The sequence below is a fragment of the Manis pentadactyla genome, chromosome 2 (genome assembly GCF_030020395.1).
Source record: "Manis pentadactyla isolate mManPen7 chromosome 2, mManPen7.hap1, whole genome shotgun sequence".
Taxonomy (NCBI): Eukaryota; Metazoa; Chordata; class Mammalia; order Pholidota; family Manidae; genus Manis; species Manis pentadactyla.
In genome coordinates this window covers 41,287,755-41,314,955 of record NC_080020.1, presented here as the reverse complement: position 1 = coordinate 41,314,955, position 27,201 = coordinate 41,287,755, and the positions used below count along the sequence as shown (strand labels likewise).

Genomic DNA, 27,201 nt, shown 5'->3' with positions numbered 1-27,201 from the left:
CTTGGATTTCTGTTTAATCCACTCATTTTTTTCCCCCTGGGGTAGTATTCATGAGTTCAGTCTCTGGGTCCACGCACACAGTGTTGAATTCCAGCTTGAATTCCCTTTGCTCTTGGTGACCCCTTTGAAAAACTTTTAGCCTCCCTACTCTCTTCCGTGAAATGAGATGATCCTCACTTTACTCGACTGGTATTGTAAGGATTTAGAGCAACCATTCTATAATACACTACTACAGTGCCTAATGCAGTGCAAGCACTCATACACATGGCAAAGCCCACATTCATTTGTTCATTTACTTAAAACAAAACAGTAGAGGGAAGAGAACATGATTTTGCCCAAAGTTACATAACTAGATGGCATGAGAAGTGTATTTAGACATAGTAATACTCGGGCTTCTACAGTGTTGCATTATACTCAGAAGGGTTCCCAGCGTATCTTCCCAGGTGCATATTTGAGATCAGAAAATATATCTCCTTTAACACCCTGTTTAAGCTTTTGGGTCTGCAGCAGTTCTGTCCTTGCTCCCCGACCCCAGCCCTCTATCGCCCCCAGCTGCCGTTGCCTACCCCGACCCACTACCAGGGCACACACCCCATCACCTGGGAGGGCAATGGAAAGAGTTGGCCATCATACACTGTTGCCTTCTTGCTTTGCCCTGCTGAGGTGCACCACTTTGGAATCTCACAAAACCGTGAGTAGTGTCCTTCTTTAACTCACCAAAAGAAAAGAAAAGAAAGAAAGAAAAAACGTGATTATTACTGAGAGCTTATCTTCCAAGCAGCGAGAGGCTCTCCCTGAATTGTCTCTTCTAGTTTCCCTAAGGATCATATCAAAAGGCACCTCTCTTTTGAATTTTTTAATTAAATGAAAGATCTCAAAATACTGTTAAAAAACACAACAACTCTATTTAATATCATCCCATTTTAAAGATGAGGAAAAGTGAGCCACTGGCCCAAAGTCCAACAGCTCAGGAGTAGGGGACCCTGGTTTGGACTTCAGTCTGACTCCAGGACAGCTGTTCAAGTCTCACATTGGAGAACATTAAGGAAATTGAGAGGCCTAAGGAATGTGGCTATCTATTCCAGGGAAATACAACATGTGCCTTTCAATTACAGCAATTACAGGGTAACAGGAAAAAAGAGAGAGAGACAATTTATTCAGGATAGACTACTTCCATATACATTCAAGGAAAGCACACCAAAAAAGTCAAAGCTGTCTTTTGATGGGTATAAATATTGAGGCTTTACTATTTCAATTCATTACTTGTGACCTCTTTCTGCCACAAAAGAGAGAAATGGTCTCCTTCATCTCCTGCCTAGGAAAACTACCTACTCCGTCCTCCCGGCCTTAATTCATGCTATTCTCTTCTCTTGGATGGGGGTGACAACGACTAAGATAGTGGTGATAATAAACATAATAAAATTTTCTGTTTATTGAAAGCTTACTTTCTGTCAGGACCTGGGCTGAGAGTTTTATGTGCATGATCTCAGCTAATGCTCAAACCACCAATAACGAGTAATGACAAGTGTTCTCCCCAATTTACAGACAATGAATCTGAGATTTAAAGAGGATAACATGTAAGGCTGTGCATGCAGTAAGCGGCGAAGGATAGGCTATATCCATTTGCCAGGGACCAGCTGCAGGGCATTGTGACCTCTGTGTCATATGCTGTACCCTTTGCTGCCTTCATCCTCTTCACCAAATGCTGTAGTTCTTGAGTTTCCATCAACATCAGACTTAACTGGGAAGCTTGTCAAAACACAGATTGTTGTCCTAGTCTCAATAAAACTGGTGAGGGGAGGGCACAAGAATCTAAATTTCTAACAAATTCCCAAGTGATAATGATACTGCTGGTCCTGGGACAATACTTTAAGAACTATTGACCTAATAACATCCCCCATGTTCTTTCACTTGTGAAATGGGACACTGCTGGTACCAAACTCAGAGACCTTGTGAGGATGTACAGACTTAGTGCATAAAGAACTCTCAGCGCTAGCATCCCAGGCAGACTATATGACCCACACATTATGCTGTTGGTCATTATTTGTGTTGTTTTTAACATTTGAGGCCATGCTCAAATTTTACTAAACAATCTAGCCAGAATAATTTTTCCTTTCTACATCCTAATAGTGCCTTTGCACCACTGCACATCAGTAATTACCTTTTGCTGTATGTTGATTATATAAATGTCTAACTTTCATAATGACTTGTTAACATTAGAAGGCAGAAGATGTATGTCAATGTTTTCCTGTCTTCCACAGTGCCTAGCACAGTGTTCCATAAGTACTTATTGCATAATTCATATTGAACATTCCTTAATAATGAAATATTCAAAAGCAGAGAGTGAACCTAGAAGACATTTAAGTTATACTACTAGATTCAATTTAGCAGAAGATGTAGTAAGATCCCCTTGGTCTCCTGATTCAGGCTAATGCCAGCCCTCAGTTTGTTGTACAGACCTGGATACAGCCATGGAAAAAGAGATAAACAGGCAATGTAATTACAGTGACATAATGGTTAAACTTTTATAGCTGAGGGGAGCAGCAAATAGGATTTCAAAAATCAAATTAAAACTGTCATTCCACAACATTAAGTTTCCAGAATTTTCATTTTTTAATATTAATGATTTTTTTCTCCAAAAAGGAACAAACAATGCTAATTCTACTCATACAATACTGTTAATGAAGAAATAAAGAATAATTTATCATTGCATAATTAACACAGTACAGTTAAGCATGTTTTAATGATTTTGTATAATGGCCTCTCATCACTAGATGAGACTTGCTAGTCAGAGTGAAAAAAAACAACAACAAAAAAACTACACTAGGAGTCATTAATGAAGTTGGTAAACTGACCAGGATTTTATTTTATTTTTTTATGTAAAATGTTTACAAGATTTCCGGGTATATTTTGGCATTGGTTCATTCCTGCCTCTGTAAGTGACCACATGGTTAGTAAAATACCTTAATTGATTCAAGAAATGAAAGGCTAAGAAATAGAAAGCTAACACTGCAACCCATACAGATCAACAAGCTTTCTTCTTTGCTTCCAAATGGTACCAATTCTTAACCTTCACTGATGCATTAGACTTTGAAGATAGGAAAATATTATCTTTAGCCATGTATATTATCTTGCATTTATCAGATGTAATGAGGCTATTTACTAGAATTTTCTGTTCAAAACATTTTAGGGGATAGGAGGTATAAGGAGAGAAAAAAATCAAAGAAGATGAATTCCAGGTGATTATAAACATGATCTTATAGCTACTCTTTCTTTTAATGATGTTACCAAAAATAGATGTATGGGTTATTGAAAGTTGTATCTACAGGAAATGCAGCAAAAATTTCAACATGTATATTCAGTCACAGCAGGTGCATATTTAGCTTTAAATTATTGTTAGGGGAGGGAATGAAGAAGTGGGGTGGACAACATTACCTTTTGCCCATGACAGAGGTTTAAACAGGTAACCCACACAGCCACATCCAGTCTGGAAACACATTTACTTGACTCACATATTTTTTAAATCATATATTACTTAGTGTTTGACATCTGCAAATTGAGAAATTATACATAAAATACATATTTCCAGCTGCTCTTTAGAAATAAGATCATCCCAGGACACTGAACCTGTAACATATGATTTGTGGCAGACTGTTGGGATCTGTCTCTATTCAACAGGAACTTGTGTCCTCAGATCTCTGGATTTTGGTTTCAATATCCCTGCTCTCTGAGACTGAATCCCACTTCATTATCTACATTACCTGCTTGACCCCTGTTGACATACATGCTTTTGACTCAGGGCTACTGTATCTCTAGCACAGAGGTTCTCAGAGGTGGTGCTCAGAATATTAGCATCCTTATCACCTGTGAAATACAAATTGTATCATAAATCAGAAACTCTGGGGACGGGACCCACCACTCTATGTTTGCAAAATCCTTTAGGTGATTTTGATGTCCATTCAAGTCTGAGAATCACTAGTCTGGCACATTCTTCTATATCCAAGCCATAAGATGCTTTTTTATTCTTAGCTTGCTTTCATTTCTGGAAATGAACTCTCTTATTTGAGTTTTTTTTTTTTTTTCACTTGTAGTTTAACACATTCCTAACTGATGCTGTGAAGGATCAATAATGGTGAGGGCATGACTAAAAATCTTTTTCGTTCTTGTCAGCTGTAGCAAAACTTTCATTGCCCAAACTGGAACAGCACTGAGAGTGATCTCGTGACTAAAGACACAAACCTCTATTACTCAGGTTTTCTGTATTTTAGTTGGAGTTTAACAGAGAATTAGGAACACCAAGTTTCATCCATGTCTATACATGTTTCTAAAGAGCAAAGTGAGCTAACTTTCATGATGGAAGGAAGCCAAGGGAGGAAGGGAGAGCCTGTTTCTGATACCATGCAATTCTAAGCAAGAAATTCCAAGACAAAGATGTTTTATAGCACTTCCACTTCACTTCCTCTACCTCCTCTCAGGCCAAGCACAGGTCCAAGATCAGGGGATGACACAAGGGCCCGACGGCCACAGGGTGCCCCTCTGGGAGGCGACGGTGCAACAGACTGCCACAGAGTTGGACCACATGTCTGAGCACCTGTACTGACATCAGCTGCACATTTCTCTGGACTTCTAGTTATGTGGAAAAATACATCCTCTTTTTTTAAGGCTCTCTTGTTTGAGTTTTCTTTTTTCACTTGTATTTTAACACATTCCTAACTGATAATGAACACTGCATCCACTATATACAGTTGACCCTTGAACAACGTGGGGGTTTGGGGGACCGACTCCTACAGTTGAAAATCCACATAGAATGTTTGGCTCCCCAGAAATGAACTAGTAATAGCCTACTGTTGACCGGAAACCTTACCAATACACAAATAGTTGATTGACACACATTTTATTTATCTATTATACACTGTAGTCTTACAATAAAATAGGCCAAAGAAAATGTTCTTTTCAAAGTGTCACAAATCTCCAAAAATTTTTCTAATACATTTATTGAAAAAAATCCATGTGTTAAGGGGACTTGCACAGTTCAAACCCATGTTGTTCAAGGATCAACTGTATCTGAAAAAACAGAAAATTTCACATACCAAAAAAACGTAAAATGCCCACCTCCAAATTATGGTTAGCAAGATGATTAGTTCCTCTTAATTTTCTTACAACTACCAGTATCAAGTTTCAAAGGTTGTACTTTGCTTCTTGCTTTATGAAATATGGAGAACAAATGGGTGTAGGTCTCCTTTCACCAAACTTTGGCTTCATGATTTCATTAACCTTGATCACATCATCTCTTAGTCTTCATCTTTTGAAATGTGAGAGCATATTTTGGAATCCATTCTCATATAAAAATTGATTCTCATGGATCTTAACTATTGCCCTTCTTTGAATCTTTTCCAGTTCCTTTCTGTCATTCTTAATATATTTTAATTACCACATTACTGTGTGTTCATGTGTACTAAGCATATTATCTCTCCCACTTATGACATACTTACAGTATCTCACTGGTGCATTTTGCTATAATACAGACTTCAGGAGAGAGTTTATTATATTGAATATGAACATTTTATTGACTCATCTTGTAATATTTTTCTGAGTTTCTTGGCTTAATTTTCATATTTTTCTATGCTGAAGTGCTTCACGTTTTAAAAATTGCCTGGAGTCTTCCCTTGCCTTGTTTTTTGCCTCAATTAACTTGGTATTTCCCTCTCAGAAAATATTAGATAGCTCCTATGATTTGATTCCTTTCTTTCCAAATGATTTATTGGCCACCAATTCTTGCCCCAGCAAAATAACTTAGGATATACCCAAAGACTTAGCTCCATGGACATGTGTTGGTGCCATATTGCTTATAAAACCAAATGTTTGGGAACAGCTCATTATTCAGAAATTGGGGAGTGAATTTAATCAATTGTACTAACTCACACAATGAAATATTCTGTAATTTTCAAGTGCAATCAATGGTACCTATCAGCGTCTAAATATATATAGTGGAAGAAGCAAGTCATAAAGCACGATAAAGGGTGTGATCTTATTTTACAGTGGGGGTAATAGAGGAAAGCTGTATTATCTTTTTTGCATATTCTACTTTATCTGTACAACCTAATTTATTGATATAGTGCCTTAAGCTTTTCCATCAAAATCTTGACCTGTACATTTGTCAAACAGAAAGATCCCATATCAGCATGATGACACACACATAAGAAGCATAATTTTAACTCTTAAGAGTATTGAAGAAAAATGTAGATATCTTTACTGAAATGTTTCCAGAGTATATGGAGGGATTAATAGAAAATTGCATCTCACAAATTTTAGCAAACCTCCCTATCTTTTTACACAGTACAACTTCCCCAAAATTGCTTTATCATTTGATCTTTCTGAAATCTCACACCACATAGTAGTTACTCCACTTTCCCTTGACTTTCTCCCAAAGACCTCCAAAACTTCTCTCCCTATCTTCACATTAATTTTTCTCTTTCCCTAATTTCCCTTTCCCTTCCTTGTTTCTTTTTCACTAAGTAAATCAATCTAAATATATTATCCTCTTCTGCTTACTCTACTTGTATCTCCATATATTTTGATAGAAAAGCAGCTAAACAAAAGACCCTACTTAACAGTGTGGTAGGAGGAAAAGGATAAATTGCATTGATTCTTCAAAATTTATATTGTACTTTCCTAATGACCCTTATAGTACATTATACTTTGAGATCAATATAAGACTTTTATTTTAGTCCCAATTATGTCTTCTGTAAACATCTATTAACTTTTATAATCAGTATAAAACAAAACATGGATGCCAGCAGAAATTTCCTACCAGTTTCCACTAGCCCCACTAAGAGAAGTGCCTATCATCCCTACCCTTTGCTTTACTTTGGATCAGTTACTCATGACAAAGCACGGTTTGATAATGTATTTTATTTTTCATGTGAATAGAGAATTTTCACTTATTCCTTAAAGTTTTAATGTCACTCACTGTGGTTGCTAACCAAATGCTTGCTTTCATCTGCAGCAGGGGACTCTGGGAATGCCAAAACCAAATAGATGGCACATTGCTCATTCACTTGCTTCTCATGCAATGCAAGTAAGCTGGCCCCAGAAAACATATCCAAAGGCACTTCATCACATATAAGAAGGGTTCCACTTAGTGGAGGATCACATCCAAAACCCAAAAAACAAAGCTAATGCGGAAGCCAAAGAATGCATAGTGAATGTGAATAAAGAGCATTTAACAGAACAGTCATCACAAGCCTCATCAAGTTTCCCAAGACATTTTTTAGGAACCACCATCAAAAACTCATTGTCTTCAAACATTTCTTTAATAACCCTGAGTTCCAAACATTTCTGGGGAGAAACAAAGTTGTGGTAGCCTGTGTTCCAAAGGCATCACCATATCTCTAATGAAGAACAGAGAATGAATTAAAGCATAAATCACACCAAAATCTCATCTTTCAGACCCATGCACATCAGAGCTGTTCCATTTAAATCAACATTGACATATTCTTTATTTTCTAGTTGGGGTTTTATGCCTTAACTCAAATACCCTATTGTTTCCTGTTCTATCAAGACTGTCACTTTGCATAAGTGGACAAACATCAAACAAATGTTGCCATAAAAATCAAAGCAACAAATAATTGAAATATGGGTTTTCATAAATATAAAAGAATTTACGTTAAGTGCCAATGGTTTGCATAAAACTCAAGGAAAAATATACCAAGAAGAAAAAGGAGACAGGAGCCAGCTTGTCATTCCTAATTAACACCAATTCCCTTAACCATTTCACTCATTCTTGCAAAGATAAGTGCTTTTAAATGAGAAACACGCCTTAAAGAAAGAATGTGGCTTTTAGCAATCACCCTTTGGAAATAGAACCTTTGTAGTAGTGTAATTTCTGATACATTAAATAAAAGCCCTTATTACAATCATCTACAAAAAAAAAATTTTACTCTTTATCCTAAATGTAAAGGAAATTACAAAGAGATTACAAAGTTCGCCATTTAAGAGTTTGCAATTTGTAAACATCAATAAATATTAGTAATTTTTTTTAATGATTCTCCATTTCTTTTGCAATTTGACAGACTTAGGAACTAAGATTTTGAGTGCAGATCTCAAACTACCAGAAAGACTTCTCAGTAGCACAGAATATTTAACCACATGAACAAAAATACATAAATTCTTAGTAGGTACAAGATTCTTATCACACTTAGGATAAGATCTATACTCTTTTGTTCCTGTGACCTATGAAGAACTAACTGATCTGGTATCTTCTGTTCTCATATCTTCAGCCATACTGACCACTCTTTAGACTAAAGGGTCTTCTTTCTGTTCTTTAACTACCGAGAACATTCCCGCACGGTGCCTTAGCAATTTGCTGCTCCTTCTTAGGAGAAGAGTATGTCCTCAGATTTCTATATGGCTGCCTCCTTAAGTCCTTCTCACCATTCAGGTCTCAGCTCACATGCCCCCTACCCAGGAGGACCTTCCTAGTTCACCTTATCTAAATTCAATACTCATTCACTCCTTACTTCCTATCAAATAACCTTTAATAAAATTATTTCATCAGCAGCCATCAAAACTCCCCCTAATAATCTAGTTAATTTTTTCCCTATTTATTGTTGAAATTCCTTTTTAGTTTTTCCCCATAATGTAACATCCCTGAGAAGGAAGAGCCTCATATCTCCTGAATCAGGTGAGTACCTGCAGACTGCAGGAGAGAAGGTGGAGAAATTTAAGACAAAGGCTGGTTAACCGGCTGACCCAGATAGAATCTCCTCTCCCTAGGAAGTAGGATAGCTGGATGAAGGAACGACTCTGACACAAAGGCAGAACAGAGAGCTTCTATTTTATTCTCATGTGAAACACAGCAGGGAGAAGAGTGCTTTCTCTTTGCATTCAGCACCAAACATGGTTCTGACACAGATGGCTTTCTACCTAAGCTTTGTCTGAAGACTTTGAATGAGGCAACTCTTAGGTGAGAAAAGTCTGAAGAGGCAGCTGCTCCTGAAACTGCCCCTTTTCTCTTTTCACCCTTTCTCTCCCTCATTCTGTACACTCTTACTGTGATCCCTGGAAGCTTAGAAGCCCATGGTCACCAAGCCAGCTGATCTCTAGGAGTGTAAATCACTTTCTGGTTAATCCTATTTAAGTGCAGAAAATGCTTTCCTTTTTCCTATATGTCAGTTAATCAACTTGTACTAAAAATCTCAGGGGAAGGAAAATCAAGAGATAAAAGAGTTTATGAAGTTTACTTCAAATGGAGTTGACAGGCAAGCTTTAAATGCACCTATCCATTCCTTTCCCTTGTTTACAAACCCATCTGAGACAAGAGAAGTGGACATTACAGTCGCAGCAGAGTCTTCAGTCATAGCTTGCAACGTATTAGATAGTTGCTAATTCTAGGCAATTGATTCCAGTAAAGTCAAACATTCAACAAATATTTATAGAGCACCAAATATACTTAAACATGACTCCAGATACTGCAAGAATGGCAGAATTTGGGAAGGGGGAATAGAAATGATTATTAATACATTAATTATCCTAATGTGCAAAGGAGAAAATATTGCTGTCTTCAGAGCATTTAAGAAAACTTGACCTCGTTCTTGGGATGTGAAAATACATTATTGAGAAATAGGTATTGACAGCTATTTTAATACAAAAGAATCCCAGTGCTAATATTTTAATTAAAAAAAATTATTTCTACTTTAAAAAGTGATTGCCTTGACAGCTTTGGGAGGTAAGGTTTTTATTTTGTTTTTCTCATTAGAATGTTGAATCTAAGACTCAGAGTTTAAAACACTTACCCAACCATATAAAGCTATGAAATCAAGAACAAGGCCTCAAACCCACATCTAACTCCAAAAACATGGTCTTTGCATTCATTATGTTGCCTCTACATGGTCACAATATGAGCAAGTTGATGTAATAGTATACTTAGTTGAATTTTTCCCAGAGAGCTATGACATGTGAGATCAGAGTCCAACTAAAATATGTAAGATACTCTGGAAAAACTGAAAGGGGATATTGTGTTTACTCCAAAGTCATCTAAAGGCAAAAGTCAGGTTATGTTAAGGGTGGGCGGGATCTATATTTGGGTGAACCAGTCCAGCAGAGATCACTGTTGCTGACTGAACTCCAGGTTCTCCTCTCTGCCTCAGTTTACATCTAGACTATCTTTAATACCATTCCTTGCGATTAGGTACGGCTGTATAACTGATGTCTCGCAATGGCAAGGAAGAAGCACAATGTGAACCATGTCAAGGAACAACACGTAAAGTCTTTGAGGTGCTTCTTCATCCTCCTTTCTCGATATAGCTGGCCAAAATGGAGATGACCTTGGAGGACACGTGTTGAAAAGAGCAAAATCTTCATCAGCCCAGGTCTTTTCCTCCCACAAGAGACACAGTATAAGAGAACCATCCACTGCTATTCGCCTGCCTACAACTGTTACTGAGAAATATTTTCTTTGAGCTATTTTACAACATTGGTTGGCCTACATTAACAAATACAACTAGATTTCATAATACTTGTTGAATTATATTGAAGGCTAATATATTCCCAAGCTTTGCAGTCAGCATCCCCTCCTGCTTCAGTATCTTTCACTTATCTATCTATCTATCTATCTATCTATCTATCTATCTATCTAGTTAGTTAGTCAGTTATACCTCTTCAGCACTTCTATTCTGTAGCATTCTTAGTTTCTGCAAAGTTTTCCCTAACCTCAGAGATGATATTGCATAATCCTCTAAAATTTTCATTTTTGGGTTTCAGAAATATAAAGCAAATCAACCTTGTGAAATCTTAGTTGAACAGATTCCAGGATAACTCCATCACACTAGGCCCCCTAAAGGCCTGACCTTGGCCCTGAATATGTTTTTCTACTTTGTCTGTTTAGTTTTTCCTGAGCAATTTTTGTTAAGGATTTTTCTGTATATCAAGTGTAGATGATGCTTCATCTCTTACCATGCTAAACTGAATTTGCCCTGGCACAAAGTAGGCATTAAATTACTATTTATTAAATATTACTTATTCTATAGGCTTTTAAGAGGATTGATGTAGAACTCCAATTCTGTAATGTTACATATCAAAACAACATTATAAACAAAGCAATGCTAACAAACGAAATCTCAAAAATTTTACACAAAGGGCAAAGAAGTATCTTTGCTTTATTGAATCATAGTCCAGAGTCAATTTGATTTTCTTAAACTTAAAGATCTCATAGGTGAAATTCATAAGATCAGTGAGATGCCCTCCATTTTTTGGCACCTTTGTGGACTGCAAACTGGTTATCATAAACTCGCTAAAATTGGTTTATCTGAAAGCAGTGAGAGAGCCTTAATTTGTGTTCATGCCTCATTAAGAAAATTACCTGAAATACTATTTCTTGAGCCCTCTGACTCTAAACAAATGAAGGACAGAATAAGACAATAAAAATATCATCTAAAACTATTGTGGATATATAGCAGTAGACATTAACATGCATTTTATTTGTTTTAACTCTACATTATTAATGTTAATATTTATAGATTTTCCGATAGGTGAGTGTTGTTTCCTCATATTGTTTTCATAACTTTGTTTGCTATCAGTCTACTTGAATTCAGTTATTTGTTTGAAACCCAAGAGCCCCCTCAGCTGAAAGCAACTGAATATATGCAGCCAGTTCATGTGAAGTTTCTATTGCCCTATGTGCACACAAATCTGGACTTTGGAATCTTCTTTTACAACACCCCCTTTACTTTTTTTTTATTTTGGTATCATTAATATACAATCACATGAGCAACACTGTGGTTACTAGGTTCCCCCATTATCAAATCCCCAACACATACCCCATTACAGTCACTGTCCCTCAGTGTAGTAAGATGCTACAGAGTCTCTACTTGTCTTCTCTGTGCTGTACTGCCTTCCCTGTACCCCACCCCCCTACATTATGTGTGCTAATCATAATGCCCCTTATTCTCCTTCTCCCTCTCTTCCCGCCCACCCACCCTCCCCAGTCCCTTTCCCTTGGTAACTGTTAGTCCATTCTTGGGTTCTGTGACTCTGCTGCTGTTTTGTTCCTTCAGTTTTTGCTTTGTTCTTCACAGAGAAGTTAAATCATTTGGTACTTTTCTTTCTCTGCCTGGCTTATTTCACTGAGCATAACACCCTCTAGCTCCATCCATGTTGTTGCAAATGGTAGGATTTGTTTTCTTCTCATGGCTGAATAATATTCCATTGAATACACCCCTTTTCTTTCCAGACACCATGATCCCTCTGAATGTATTCAGAATATAAAGACTCTAATCATCAGCACTGTTTCCTATTCTGGGATTTAAAACACCTACAGGTGAAGTTGTAGCTATAGAGAACAGACTCACTCAACTCCCATTTCTCATAGTTCATTCTTCCTCAAAAGAGAGAACCAATTTGCCTCACTATATCACCACTTGGACAAATAAAACCAAAACTGTCCCATCAACATAATCTCTCAAGCAAACAAACGAGGAATGGGACTCATGAAAGAAATATGGTTGGCATTACATCCATCTCTGCATTTCTCAGAAGCTGCTCACTAAATCTATTCACTCCACAGCATTTTAAGATACTAAAATTCTTGTATTGAGATGCAGAATACAATAATCAAATAATAGGTCAAAACAGTAAGCTTTTACAACACAACAACATTTTGGTAATACACATGATTCTCTCTGTATAGGAACTTGCTACAGTGCACGAGCAAATGGGATGGAATTGTCTTGTATTTAAGATCAGAGTAGAAATGTTTGCAATACATGTCAGGCTCCTCTCATATGATGCTTCCATCAAACAAAGCCATATGTATGGTGTATTTATATCAGTGCTGTGCAATAGAAACATACTAGAAGCCACAAATGCAGGCCACATATGTAATGTTACATTTTCTGGTAGCCATATTAAAAGGAAACAGGTATAATAATTTTAACAGTGTATTTGATTTAATCTCACATATCCAAAACACAATAATTTCAACATGTAATCAATATTTTAAAATTTGTTAATGGGCTATATTACATTCTTTTTTCATACTAAGTCTTCAAAACCTGTTGTGTATTTTATATGTCCAGTGCATCTCAATTTGGACTAGCCATATGCCAAATGCTGCATAGCCACATGTGGCTAGTGGCTACCATACTGTTCAGGTAAGCTTCACACACTCAAGTTTATGTTTGGGCACAAAATCATGTGCCACCTTCCTGGAATGTTCCTCATTACCAGTAACTCTCCACTTAACTAGCCCTATTTACATGCAGAGTTCAGAAGCATTTATTCAAAACATATTTATTAAGTGCACAGGATTTTCCAGGTAATGCTCTAGGGTCAGGGGATAAGGAATGGATGAGGCAAAGTCTCTGCCCTTCAAAGAAAAGCGAGCATAAACATCATTTATGCAGAGAGGCATAAATCAAGGCCTGATTCCTTGATAGGACCTGTCCCTCTGTTATATGCTTTATAGTGCACATTCCTACATCATAGGACGTTTCCTACTCCTAGCTTAAATCATTTGCTTAATATCTACCTTACTAGACTGCAAAGATTCACGAAGGTTAACATGGCATCTACCTTATGCACTGCTGCATCTTGAAGCCTACCCAGCACAGAAATGCCTGGCACAGAAAAGATGTGCAAAAGTATTTGTTGAATATAAGGAAGGAGGAAGGAAAGTAAGAGGATGGGGAGGAAGAAAGAAAGGGAGGGGGATGTGTGCTGGTGGGAGGTAAGACAATTCTCTCTAAGTATCAGTGATGTTCATTAGCTAAGTGGCGTAGCCAAGGCCCATCATTTACCACTCTTTACCTTATTCATATGCAGCCCTTTCTGCATTCTCCCAAGCTCCGTAGAACTGGTACTTTATACCTTGTATTTCATTCGCTCTTTTCCTAGATTTACTTCAACAATATTTCAATTCTGGACATGACCTAAGATATGGATGAAGGAGCTATATATTTTACAGCTACTCAGTAAATTTTGAAACCTTTTCTATTCAGTTGATTTTGTATCATATGCATTTAAAAGAAGCTGGCTGGGTTTCACTCTGTCATCTTGCCAAGGCTGGACAGGATGTCTATAAGCTGCTGGCACACAGCTCTAATCACATAGATATGCAGATATTTCCTTCTAGTGGCCTATATACTATTTGCTGACTTAATTAGTGGATCACCAGAATTTTCTTTTTGGGCCAGTGTTTTGTTTGTTTCTGTTTTTTAATTTCTGCTAGCACATATCATATGTGTGTATTAGGCACTTTCAAAGTTATATTTCAGTCAAGAATTTTAAAATATTTTATGACATATATTGGGTTTTTGAATCTTGTTCCTCCAAATCTATTTAACTCACTCTCTCATTTACTTTGTCAGTCTAAAGATTCAGCGAAGTTTGTCAATGCTGAAACTCCGCAGCTAGCTCTCCATCCCTACCCCAAAATGCGCACATGACATCAATTTAGATATTACTAACACTGATAATCTGTGAAGAGGCATGGAAGCAAAAGGTGATGGGTTGGCTTCCTCTTCTTCTAGGGAGGTCAGGGTTTTCAAAGTATCATCCAGGTAGCAGCAGCTCAAATATCACCTGGGAATTTGTTAGAAATGTCCATTGTCAGGTGCCTCCTCAGACATACCAAATCAGAGAATCTTGGGAGAGGGCCCAGCAATCAGTGTACCATGAAGCCCTCCACGGGATTCTGAGGTACAGTCCAATGCAGTTTGAAAACCACAGCTCTCAGCCAACTTCTTGCCCTGTGCCCTGTGGTATGACATCACCAAAGAGACAAAAGTGATTTGGTCCAGTCTGTATTCACTTTTGGAAGTGCAATAAGGTACCATGATAGAGAAGTGCAGTTAAATCTGACAATGATAAAAAATTAAACTATAACCTGAAATGAAATTTACAAAGCAATAGCATAAGCATTAAAAAAAAACTCTTCAAGCAAAAATCCATCAAATTTCATTGTAAAGGGGAAAACAAGTCATGCAAGCTATTTTAAAATCTACAACATTTCTGAAGTGAAATTCCAAGTTGTCTTTCAGTTTTTGTTTACAGTATTTTTAGATCTCCCTCTGCATGCTATGTTTTCTTTTAGAGAGACTGCCAACTTTTTGTATCTGTCATCTGGTTTCAAAAATGAGGTTTCTCATCATTTTTTAAGCATTTCACCATTTCAATTGTCACACTAATGCCTGGTACATCTGGAAGTTGCTATGATAGGATGGATTTAGAATCTACATTTAAAAGCATATCAAATAATTACCAATATTTAATTTCATGTTCCTTCAGGAAAAAAAATATCCATTAGAAGTTCTACAGCTTTTCTTCCATTCCATCTCCTAAATTAAATTTTATATTAAAAAGACTAGATTCTAGGATTTCTCAGGCTTCACCTTTTCAAATTTAAATTCAAAAAAGCAGAAAGGAATGATCTGGAATGAAGTGATTTATCCCAGGGATTTGTTCTTTTTAACTATAAAATAAACTGAGAATCACCAGGGGGAGGTGGAGAGGAGAGGAATCACATGAGTCAGGCTGGCATTCTCACGTTATTTTCATATGTGATTATATATATTGCTTTGGGGTTTCTATTTCAAGCACCAGTCATATATTTTTTCCTCCAATACAAATGTGTTCTTGATGATTGGCATGTCATTTTAATTATACTCAGAAAAATCATTTGGCACCCTTAAACTCTATTAGTGTTTCTCCAAAAGGTTCAAAATATTAAACAAAAGTATCCTCCCAACCCCAAATTCCAATATGATTTCAGACAGTTAATTAACGTCATGTTTGGAAGGATCAGGCTATGAAGTATGTTAGAGATGGTAGCAAAGAGCGTGCACTTGGGAGTCCATGAAGGCTGTTAGAGACGACAGTAAAGAGCATGAACTTGGGAGTCAAATTGCATAGGTATGAATTTAGCTCTGTCTCTTACTTGTTGAATGACCTTGAGCAATTCTTTTAACTCTATGTCTGAGTTTTCTCATCTACAGAAAGTGTGTTGAAATTTACTTAGCTCTTCAATTGCTTTTTGGGAGGTTCAAATAAGTGTCAGTGCATGTAAAGGGTCTAGCATAATGCCTAGTGCATAATACCAAATACTAATTGAATTATTTTATTGATAATATTTCAGTAACTGGCTCATTTCTGAAATAATTATTTGATAAGAAATTCTTTCAGTTAGGGGCAAGTATTTTAATGCTTTTTATATTCTTGTGTTAGCTGATTTTCCATGAACACATTAAAATCAGTGATGGGTAGGTGACTAGACAAATGGGTAAGCCCAAGGAGATTCTAGTAGGGAGCTTTCTTGGGAATCTGGGAATATGAAGCACCACATTCCCTGCAACCATCCATTTCTACCCACAGGTGCCCTCCACCTCCTCCTCCTTTCATACCTCCAACACAAAACTACCCCTCCATCATCAACACGCATTAGTAAGCAGAAGGGTTCCCGCTGCTCATGAATCTGTGAGCAACACTCAGTTCTCTCCTAATGAATTTTTCCATCTAATGGACAAAGGGTACCTTGTTATACCATACAGAATGCTTGCCTTTGCTTATTTTAAAGCACTCTAGAATTTTAAGACATGATATGCATCAGGTTAACTAAGTCATTTACATGTTTTATTTTTCTTTTTAAACATATAGATATTTAGGAAAATGTGTTTAGTGCCATAACACAAAAATATAATAAAACATGTAATATACTACAAATACTATATAAAGGAATATGTTTACTTTTATATATTCTTTTATTATATATATAATATATTCCTTCACATACCATCTATTTGTATTATATATGTGTGTATATATATATATGTGAGTGTGTGTGTGTATATATATATATATATATATATATATATATATATATAAAATTCATAAAAACAGTAATACTTAGTGTAGAAAATATTTTGCATGGATATATAGATATTTCCAGCCATTACATATATAGTAATACACACACACACAATAATGGGGTAGGCCATCATACATATATTTATTAGAGTTTATAGAGGTAGCAATAACAACAATCCTCTCTTCTTGAGTCCTAAACTCACTAAGAAGCAGTCAAAAGTTCTAGAGAATTAAATGGAAAGCCTATGCCCCTACACTTACCTGCCACAGAAAGGAAGAAACTTCGATATCCCAGATGGGAAAGGCGTCTGGTTCCAGAAACCAACTCCACCTCTTCCCAACCTGTTGGTTACTAGTCCCGAGGAGAGGAGAGGGAGTAATGAATATGACTGGTAAAAATGGGGAAAATCAGTGAACCAGGAGGAGCTCCCTCTATGGACGTGCCCAGGGGGCCTGGCACTGGTTTGCTCTACCTGTGACTGAGTGCCTGAGCCTCACTGGGGGAGGTGTAAATTCAAGGGGAGACAAAGCTGCTACTTTGAGCCCCCTTATCTGGCTCTTCCTCTACTGGCATCTACTGTAGGTTGAGAATACAGTGGGGCTAGTTTTTGGTCCTTTACATGTCCTTTGTAAGACCCAAATTACTATTCTACAATTTGCTTGTTGCCCCTTAACACACTGAGATTATTTTCCCCATCATTAAATACTGTTTCCTCTATAACCCTATCTTTAATGGCTATGCAGCATTTTCATTATTTAATGCTCCATACCTTACGGAACCAGTCTCCTATTATTAGATAATTGGATTTTTAAAAAATTAATTACTGTAAATAATGCAAACATACAGTGTTCTTTCTGTATCATTCTGTTCATCTCCTGAGGATGAATTCCTGAAAGACAACTGGCTGGGTCAACATATATGAACATATGACTTTTTTTTTTTAATGTACAGTGCAAAGTTGTCATCCAGAAAGTTTGGGTCATTTTATGCTTCCCCCTAAGAAATGCACGAGAGTACTTGTTCTCCTGCACCCTTACTAGAATTAAGGTATGTGATTAAAATAATATGTCATATTTTACTTTCTGTGATCGATGCTTTAGGTAGCAGGAAAGAGCCAGGGCGCATCCTTTGTTAGGAAGGCACTGTTATACTGCAGTTTGCCTGAGTATGAAATGCCATATTTCCCTAAATCAAGTTACCTAATCTCTTGACATTAACAAATATTAGCATTTTAAAGCCTGTTTCGAAATTAAGACAAAAGCAAACATCACTGCTAATGTACATTTGAGGGAGGAGGGGTAAAGAAACCATGGAAACCAGCAGAGGAATTAAAATGGCAACTAAGAATTAGACGCCAGAAGAGAACCAGCAGTGGGCCGGATGAGGATTGTAACTGGAACCAGTCTGACAGGAATGATAAGGTGTTCCTTTGCATTCTTCATTTTTTTGCCCCTGTTGGTCATGCTTTTAGGAACCCTTGAAAAATCTTACCTCCACTGCACTTTTGCTTCTCATAAAACTCCTCAAAAATACCAGACAGTTAACTACACACAAATGCAGCTCAATTTAGGCCACAGGATGGCAGTCTGGGCGCATAAAAGTGCTGAAGTGGCACACTCCCCCTGGGAAGACAGCTCTCTGTCCCTTGGGAGGCTCCGAGAGAGAAACAACTCACAGCCCCAGCTAAACAGCAGGCACCTGTCCCGGGAGGAGGCGCTAGTGACTGTTTCCTCCATTCAGAATCCCAGGGCTTCTCTCAGGCATGTTTGTCTCCACATGTCAAACCCTGGTGAGGAGCTAGCTCCCTGGAGCAACTCCCCTCTTAGCCTTCTCACTTCCTTGGACGTTGTACTATGCATGGAGTGAGCATACTCTCACTGCTTCACAGGAAGCAGACAAACCCCCCGAGACAAACACATCGGCAAGTTAACCACTTGACTGCTTGTGGGTCACACTTTGAGAATGCATTTCCATATTGTGGATAGTCCCAAGTACCCAAAATAACAAGTGTTGTTTTTCTTTAAATATACTTAATATTCCATTGTGTGGGAGTGAGGTTAACATGTGTTGGTAATTCATGTAGAATCTTGCCCCATGTTTGGACAACTGAAGTTGTCCAATAATAGTTATTGTTGTTTGTCATTAAATGTGATGTAAAAAGAAAAGGATCCTTAAGCTTTAAATGTTAAGACATCTGAAGCAATCACCAGAACATCGAAAGAAGACATACAAGATGATATAAGTCCTTGGCAGATGAAGTATGCCTAAGTAAATCTTTAGTAGACTACAAAATGGTATTAAGATATAGACTAAAATCACAATAATGATTTTCCTCAATGGAAAGATAGAGTAAGGGATTCCCAAACAACAGGCCTGGGGGGTAGATGATGAGGAGATACTGTGCATACAGAGTGGACTCCTATCAAGGAACCAGAAAATAATTCAATATTTAAAATATGACAAAATGACAGAAAGCCTTGAATGCCAAGCTAAGGGCTTTTATACAGGTGACCTAGACACAGTGAAGGCCTTGAGCAGGGATGTTATTGTGCTGAGATCAATCAGGTATCACTGCAGGAAAGACTAGGTTAGGATAAAAGAGGTGAAATGGAGAGACTGAAGACAAGGAGATGTGTCCGAAGGATATCATCCTTCGAACTACATTGACTAATGTAACAAGGGCTCAATCAAGAAGGGGGAGTGGAGGAAATGGAGAAGAATTTGCAGGTTAGAGAGATACTCAGAGAAAGATGGACTGTCCAGACTAGGTGACTAAGTGAAACCAGCTATGCAGCCTCCAAAATCAGAGCCTCAGATGTCCCAGCATCTGAACACAATGCCAGTCCTTTTGGTCATTCTAGTAATTCTTTCAGCTCATCTCCAAGGACTCATTTATCTTTTTCTATAGTTCCCTCCAGTCTCCAGTCTTCAATTCTTTTTTTTTTTTTTTTTGCTACACTAGAATAATGTCCTTGGAAACAATCTCAGTTCCCTTACCCCTCAATTTATTTGGCAAAATACTGAATCCAAGCAGTTGTCATGTTTTCCACCCCTACCGTACCATGCAGATTAACAGTGATGGGGATTACTCAACAAAACAGAAGGATCTAGAGTAGAAATCCATGTCACACTTCTTTACATTGTCCAGAAATTATACTGCATATTCCACCTGTACTCTCAGTAACTATGGCAAACATTCTCACATGCCCTCCTTATTTTTCATCTGGTAATCATGTCTATTTGTCTTTAAGAATCTCTAGAAAGTGTGAGATGGGAACTTCATCCCAAATCTAGAAACTCACTGGGTCTGCATCCATTTTTTCCCGCTCTTTTATTACAATGGGAAAATTTCTCTTCCTCCTGTTAAATACACTTTTACATGTGCACTGGATCTGAACCCTGCTCCTTCTAAAACCTTTCTCTTTTGTATTTCTGGCCTTACATTCTATAACTGATATTTCCCATATCTACCCACAGGTATGATCTAGAATGTCATTCACTTAATCATCAAAAGTTTAGTGAGTATGTATCAGATGTTCTGTGAGTCAGGGATACATCAATTTAAAAAAAAGTAAAAAGACAAAATAGCCCATGGAGTTTACACTCTGCTAGTGAGGATTCTAGTCTCATCTTAAAACAAACAAAAAAATAAAAATAAAACAATACACTTCCATTACCACACAGTCTTTGGTTATCAGCCATTACTTTGGTCAACTTCATAGAAAAACTTCTTCAAAGAGTTGTGTACACATAATGTCCCCACTTTGTCATCATGCAATCATTTTTCAAAGCACTCCAATCTTGCTCCGGTTCCCATTCCCATTTTTCCACTAAAACTGTTCCAGCTCAGATCATAAAAGATATCCAGGTTGCCAAATCTAACTATTGCTCTTCAGTCCTCATCTCATTTGATCTCTTGGCAGAATTTAACCTTGTCATCCATCCTTTCTTCTCAAAGCACTCTTTTACCTTCTGTTTTGATGGAATTCTTTGTTCCTTGATCATACCATTATTGTGATTCTTGTGTGTGCAGTGGTCATTCTTTCTCTTTGTCCTCCTGTCTGCCTCCTTCCACTCTTCAGGACTCAACTTCAGTGTTACTTCTTCCAAGAAATCTTCCTGATCCACCTGATTTATTGTGAACTCTGATTTTTCTTTCACGTTACCCTATTCTTTGCCTCTAGAACCTTTGTGACAAATTTGTGTAAGTATGTGCAAAGTGTTTAATGTTTACTAAGAAACAAGACATTTTGTGTACCATCATAGGCCCATTTTATATTACTAAGCTGCCTACTAACAGTATTATACACAATTATGTATCTAGTGTCTGGTATATAATAAACAGTAATTGAGTGGATGAACTAGGTATTTTGCTCTCTTTATACTGTATTATGTTTGAGATTGAATGAGAAAGAGTCCAAAGTAACTGCTTGCCTTTTGGAGTGGGTAATAAGGAAAATGTAACTGATATTCATAGCGTAGGAAAATTGGAAACAGACATTCTCTAGGAGGAAAGTCTGTAATCCATTCTGGGTCACACTGGATTTGAGCCGTCACAGGAACATTTCAAAGAAAGATACAGCATGTCTCTGATGGAGACGTGTTTTAGCAGACACAACAGCTTCTTCTTTGTATCCACTTTACCGTTTTCGTACTGTATGGAAGCCACAGTAATTAGGGGCTCGGCCTCCCTCAAGCAGTAAGTTACTTCTGTTACTCTCATTGCCCCTTGTGGGGCGTTTGTTTGCACACCCAGAGTTACGCCAATTCCTACATAATGGTCAGTGACAGGAGGGAATGACCATGGGGCCCAACCCAACACAAGGAGACATGAGGAGGAGAAAGTTTTTTAGGACATACAGGAAGATTTTTTCTTGTTCTAAGAGTAATAAAAAGAGATGTACCCGCTCTCCTGCTGACAATGAAGGAGGAAGCAGAAAGCCCTAATTGCTCCTGCTGATTATTCAGTGCACAGCCAAAGGAAAGCCATGCCCGGGATAAAGCCAACGCATAGGTAACAAAACCAAAAGCTAGAAAAAAACCCTGGCTCCCTAATTACATCATAAATGGCTGGGTAGACAAAACCTGAAGTCCCCGAACTCTGCTCTCTCCCGTTCTAACCCCATAAAACTGCAAAGCTATTTACAGTAGGATTGTCTGTTCTTTTTTTTTTTTAACCAATAACTTTTTAACTGATACGCAGGAGGCAAGAGCTTCGGAAGTAAAACCAAGAAAATGGAAAAGTTCACTGAAGGCGTAATACCATTAAAAAAATACAGTGGGAGGAATCAAGCAACAACAGGTAGCCAAGTATTATATCTTCAGGAATGGGTAATAGTTAGAAAGAATAAAGATACGTATATGCAGAGACAAACGGGAGGGGGTAGGTGGCCACCTACCAAAGTCACTTAATTATCTATCCTGAGGAATGATGCTGGTGATATTGTTCAATCGCATCAGTACAATAGTATGTAAGGGAAGTTCCAGTACAAGAAAATAAGAGCTGGTGAAAAAGCATTTTTTGGGAGACGCTTCAGTAAAACTCCAATAAGAAATATCAAGGGTATATTCATTTATTCAACCAAGAATACAAGTTTATATGCATTTCTCATCTGCGTTACTGTTTGCAAATGAGGCAGTGTCCTAGCAGTGGGTCCAGGTGGCACGTGTGCCAAGAAACTTCTGGTGGGGATGTCGGACTAATAGAAGGCACCACACAGCCTGACTGATTCTGAGGCAAATGTAAGTACATGTATTGGCACTGCAGCAACAATGTAACCCAAAATAAATGGAGGCACGCTAGGTAAGGAGTCTTGGGGGAAATGGTGCCTGAACTGTATGCCTAAGGAAGAACAGTAAGTGAGGCAAAGGAGAAAGCAAGTTCTTGGCAGGAGAGACAAAACCAGAAAAATACTGCATAACATAGTTTAGAGTCTGAAATGTGATTCTTGTGTCCTGACCTGAACTGAAGCTCTCTGGTTTAAAATGGTGCTCCGACAAACTGCTCCATCAGTCTACAGAAGAATAATCAGAACAGTCCAAATTAGAGAATAAATGAAAGTGTCTATTAGCTGTGGCATTCTACATTGTCACTTATGGTTAGGTACATGAACATGATAAGACACTCTTCAAAGGTGCCTTGATAATACCAGATCCTTTTATATTCATTTTTAAAGGAAAATGACTCAGATTCAGTTTCTCTGGGGTTTATTTCATCTGCTTGTAGGAAGACCTATAGACTCAGGCACATAAAGGCATTGTTCTTTTATGAACCACGTATGCAATTAATGTCTAATTACATTTTATATACCTCAATATAATGCACATTGGCCCCCCCACACAAGAAGGTTCTCTCAAAGAATATCTGGTCATAAGCAAATAGCTGCCTCATGTTTTCTAAAATAGAAACCGAAGCAATTTTATCTGTGATCAAGAACATCTTTTCCTGATCAGTGGAGTGAGAGTCTAAACAACTTGACTATTTTTCATCCTTCACAGGCTTCTGATATGTTAAGACAATCTGCGAAGTCCCAATTCCTACCATCTCACTTGCTCTCTTTCCTGTACAGAGGAAATCTGGAGGGAAGGTCAGCTCACCTACTCATCCCACAAAAGTGGACACCCTAGAAAGGCAGCTGCTGGGCACATGCAAACATAGCCAGGACCTGACCATCACTGGCACAGAAAAAATTTCTCTTTGTCAATCTCAGAGGCTGAATAACTCACAGTCTCTCTTAATAGCTAATTTATGTCTAACTTTGGAGAATCTCTCTCTTAGGTTTAAGCCAAGCCTATCTTCATGGACAGTAACTTAATTTATTCTTAGGGAGAAGCAGGAAATATATGGCTAAATTCAAGGCATGATAACTCGGTCCTTGGCCCTAAAATATTTCTTTTAAAGATATTAACTTATTTTACAGGACCTAAAATCTATTGATTGTATGATATGCTATTACTTTGAAAATGAGTAAGTAATAAAAAGTGATGGCAAACTGCACTAATGTTTTAACATTTAAATTTGTTTTGAACTTCTTGAAAGAGCTCCTAAGACTTACTTAGATATAGATTATTATTGTATAATCATTTTATGGAAAACATAAGCAAAATAAATTCCTAATGTTTTTTCATATTCAGAACCCACCTCTTCAAACATTTTTTTTGACTAGAAGTTGTTAAGTGTTTGTTTTTCCACACAAGAAAATCCTCTATGTTGAAGAGCTGATGATGCAGCATTTCCTGAAATAATGTTCAGCTATTGTTTTGGTGATTTTCTTCCAAGCTGTTGACATCCATCCTATAAGTTTTGTTATTGATGCTTCCTTGATTTTAGAAAAAAGGTTAAATGGAAGATTATCAGACAACTAGGGCAAATATCCCTTCTTTAAATGTTTATTAAATGAAATGCCAAGTTGCTGATTTAAATGCAGACAAAATTAAATTCAACATTTATTACTAATAATGCACATGACTTGATCAAAGTTTTCGCCATGTGTAGACAATGACCGTTTCACTACAATGGTCATTGGTGAACAGTGATTGAATACTGCCATCAATTGTTTTAGAGATATTAAAAATGAAAAAAGCATTTCTTAAAATTGATGAAATATGATATCCCCAATGGAAACTATGTATTTACTTATTCAGTCACTAAAAATTTCATTTATTGAATGCCTACCATGTGACAGGCACATGGATAAGGGTCATGAAATGATGAAGTGGATGTACTGGTTTATCCAATCATAGGGCCTAGAAACTCATTGATCTAAAATTACATACTGTTAAGAGTTTATGGCCTGATAAACAGGAGTTCCTAGTTTCTCACAAGGTATTTGTTGATCCAGAAAAATCTCAGGAATAGCAAGGAAAACTTACTATTCTGCCATGATGCCATCTGCCCTGACAGGAGAAATAGTAAATGGAGATGCTTCTGGAATACAGATGTTAATCTTAGATAAAGTTTACTTAGGGCAGAGAAAGAACAGAGAAGACTCAAACTAAGTGGATCAAGGCATTCCTGCATTTGGATTGAGAAAAAGACTATACAAGTAGAAGCAGGCTAAGTGGGAGAGACATAACACCAGTCAGCCAGTGATATGGAAAGGGACCAAAGGCAAGAAGTTTCTCTTATTTCCTTTGACACTTGTCAATCCATCTAGTGGATATTCTTAGGACTCCTGTGACCTTTCCAAATTCTAGAACTTGCTTGCCTAGATCTAGAACATGGAGCTCTCAATCCCTGCCCCATGCACATTCCTCAGTTCAGTCCTCCTGCCTGCCTTCGGCTCTATCATGCTATCACCACAGAATTATCTTCAAAGGATCTTGGAAGACTTCTAAAATTTAACCCAAACATCAGATTGTTTTAGAAATAGGGAAAACAGGTCCTGGAGACAGAATGCAAGTTGCCTAAGAACACTTAGCTTCAGTCCTGCCATAAATCCTCTTCTGACAATGGAGCCATTTGATTATTATACCTCCAGGGTCTTCCAGCCCCTGATTCAATGACAGGTATCTCTTGCTCAGATATTGTCACACAGCTCATTCCTGTTGTTTATACTAGGAATTACAATAGCTTCATGTGAAGGAAATGACTTCCATAACTTGTAGTTCACTGAGTCGAGCAGCTTAAAACACATATGTGCACACGCTCACACATGCAGAGATACGACTCCTACATGTCAAGCATTTTCTTGGCATTAGATATATTAAGTATAAAAGGATGAGTCTCTTCCTTTCACAGATCCCATTTCCCAAAGGAAAAGGAAAGCATGCCAAAAGTTCATGTAATAATTAAGGTGTGGATAAGATGCTGTGTGGTGCTTTCTCTGCTGAGGAGATTCAAAGGAGATCTCAGGGAGGTGGAGATACCTGAGTGGAGATGTGAGAGATAACTGGTTGCTGGTGAGGTAGAGGGAGGAGGGCTGGTGGAATGAATATCCTAATCTTGCCTATTTAGGCTCTTCCTCCTGCTCTAATGACAGCAACCTCAATTTCCTGAGGGATTTCACCTCTCCTTTACTCTTATTTGCTGTCATTCACTCCACTCTTAACTAAGGGCCACACATAACCCAGGTCTCACATATCAGGGCACCCCATTGCCCTGACCACAGTTATTGGCTTGGTAAATTGAAAGAAACTTCAGCAAGACAATGACACTTGAATCTGGGGCCTTTATTAAAAGAAGTGAGATAGTAGCAGTATCTCTTTCTGCTGGTGTTGCTAAAGCTAGGCTGTAATTTGGAGCAGTTAGCAGCCATACTGTAACCATTAGGGAGAGCCTGTCCAAGAATGGGGCAATTGCAGAGGAAAGTAGAACTGACAGACGGCAAGTGAAACCAATACCTGATAAAAAAAAAAGAAGTCTTTAGAGTTTCTGGATATAGCTGCACCTGAAGCTGTGATAAATCTACCTCAAACTTTTCATTTGTGGGAGTGGGTGGGCAGTGCATGCAAGAAGAGATGGATTTTGGAGGGCAAGAGAGTGGAGTGCTCTGGGTTGAACTGTGCTCCCTCAAAATTCATGTGTTGGAATCCTAGCCACTGATACTTCTGAATGTGACTATGTTTGGATATAGGGTCCTTAAGGAAGTAAGGTAAGATGGGGTCCCTGGAGTGGGCCCTAATCCAGTATGACTGGTATCCTTATAAGAGGAGGAGATTAAGACGCAGACATGCACACAGGGAAGACCGCATGAAGACATACAGAGACAATGACATCTATGAGCCAGGGAGAAGAGACTTCAAAAGACACAAACCCTGTTGACACCTTGATCTTGGGTTTCTAGACTCCAGACCATGAGGAAATAAACTTTTGTTGTCTAGGCCACCCAGAGTGTGGTGGTTTGTTATGGCAGTCCTGGCAACCCAACAGGCAGGTTGGCAGGAAGCAAGGTTGTCATGGACAATAGACAGGGCTGGCAGGACGGGCATATTTAGAAGTGGTAATAGATCAAAAGCTCTGAGAGGTTGAGAGTGAAGAGTGTATCTTTAAACAGATGCAAATGGAGGAAGGGGCAAATGTCATCTTCACCATCTTGTTTCATTCTCTCTTCCTTTCTTTATAATCTCGCCATCCACTATGAAGGGCAAGCCACAGTGCTTAGTTTTTAGACATTGTGACCTAAGTCTTCAAATACCTATTTGTTTTAAAGTGTATCAGGGACCCACTTCTGCTAAATATCATCAATCTCTCCTGCTACATTTATGGAATAAGCATCTTTCACAAGAGCCCCATGTTGTGATATGCAGAGTCCGGGAAGAGTCTGGCATCTTCAAGGTGGTCTCTTCAAGTAGCCTGGCTTCTAAGAAATGGGTTTTTATTGATTTTTGCTTCAAAATGGTAT

The 27,201-nt window shown here is 37.9% G+C and overlaps 1 protein-coding gene across 3 annotated transcripts in view; it reads right to left on the bottom strand.

Annotated features, from left to right (window-relative positions):
* The window catches only part of TENM2 (teneurin transmembrane protein 2), a 1,165,071-nt gene that overhangs the window by 907,396 nt on the left and 230,474 nt on the right, over positions 1-27,201 (bottom strand). For all 3 annotated transcript variants that reach the window (XM_057491503.1, XM_036884772.2, XM_036884776.2), the window contains exon 3: positions 22,819-22,872. The gene's annotated coding sequence lies outside the window, so the exon portion shown is untranslated. The remainder of the gene's footprint in view (positions 1-22,818; positions 22,873-27,201) is intronic.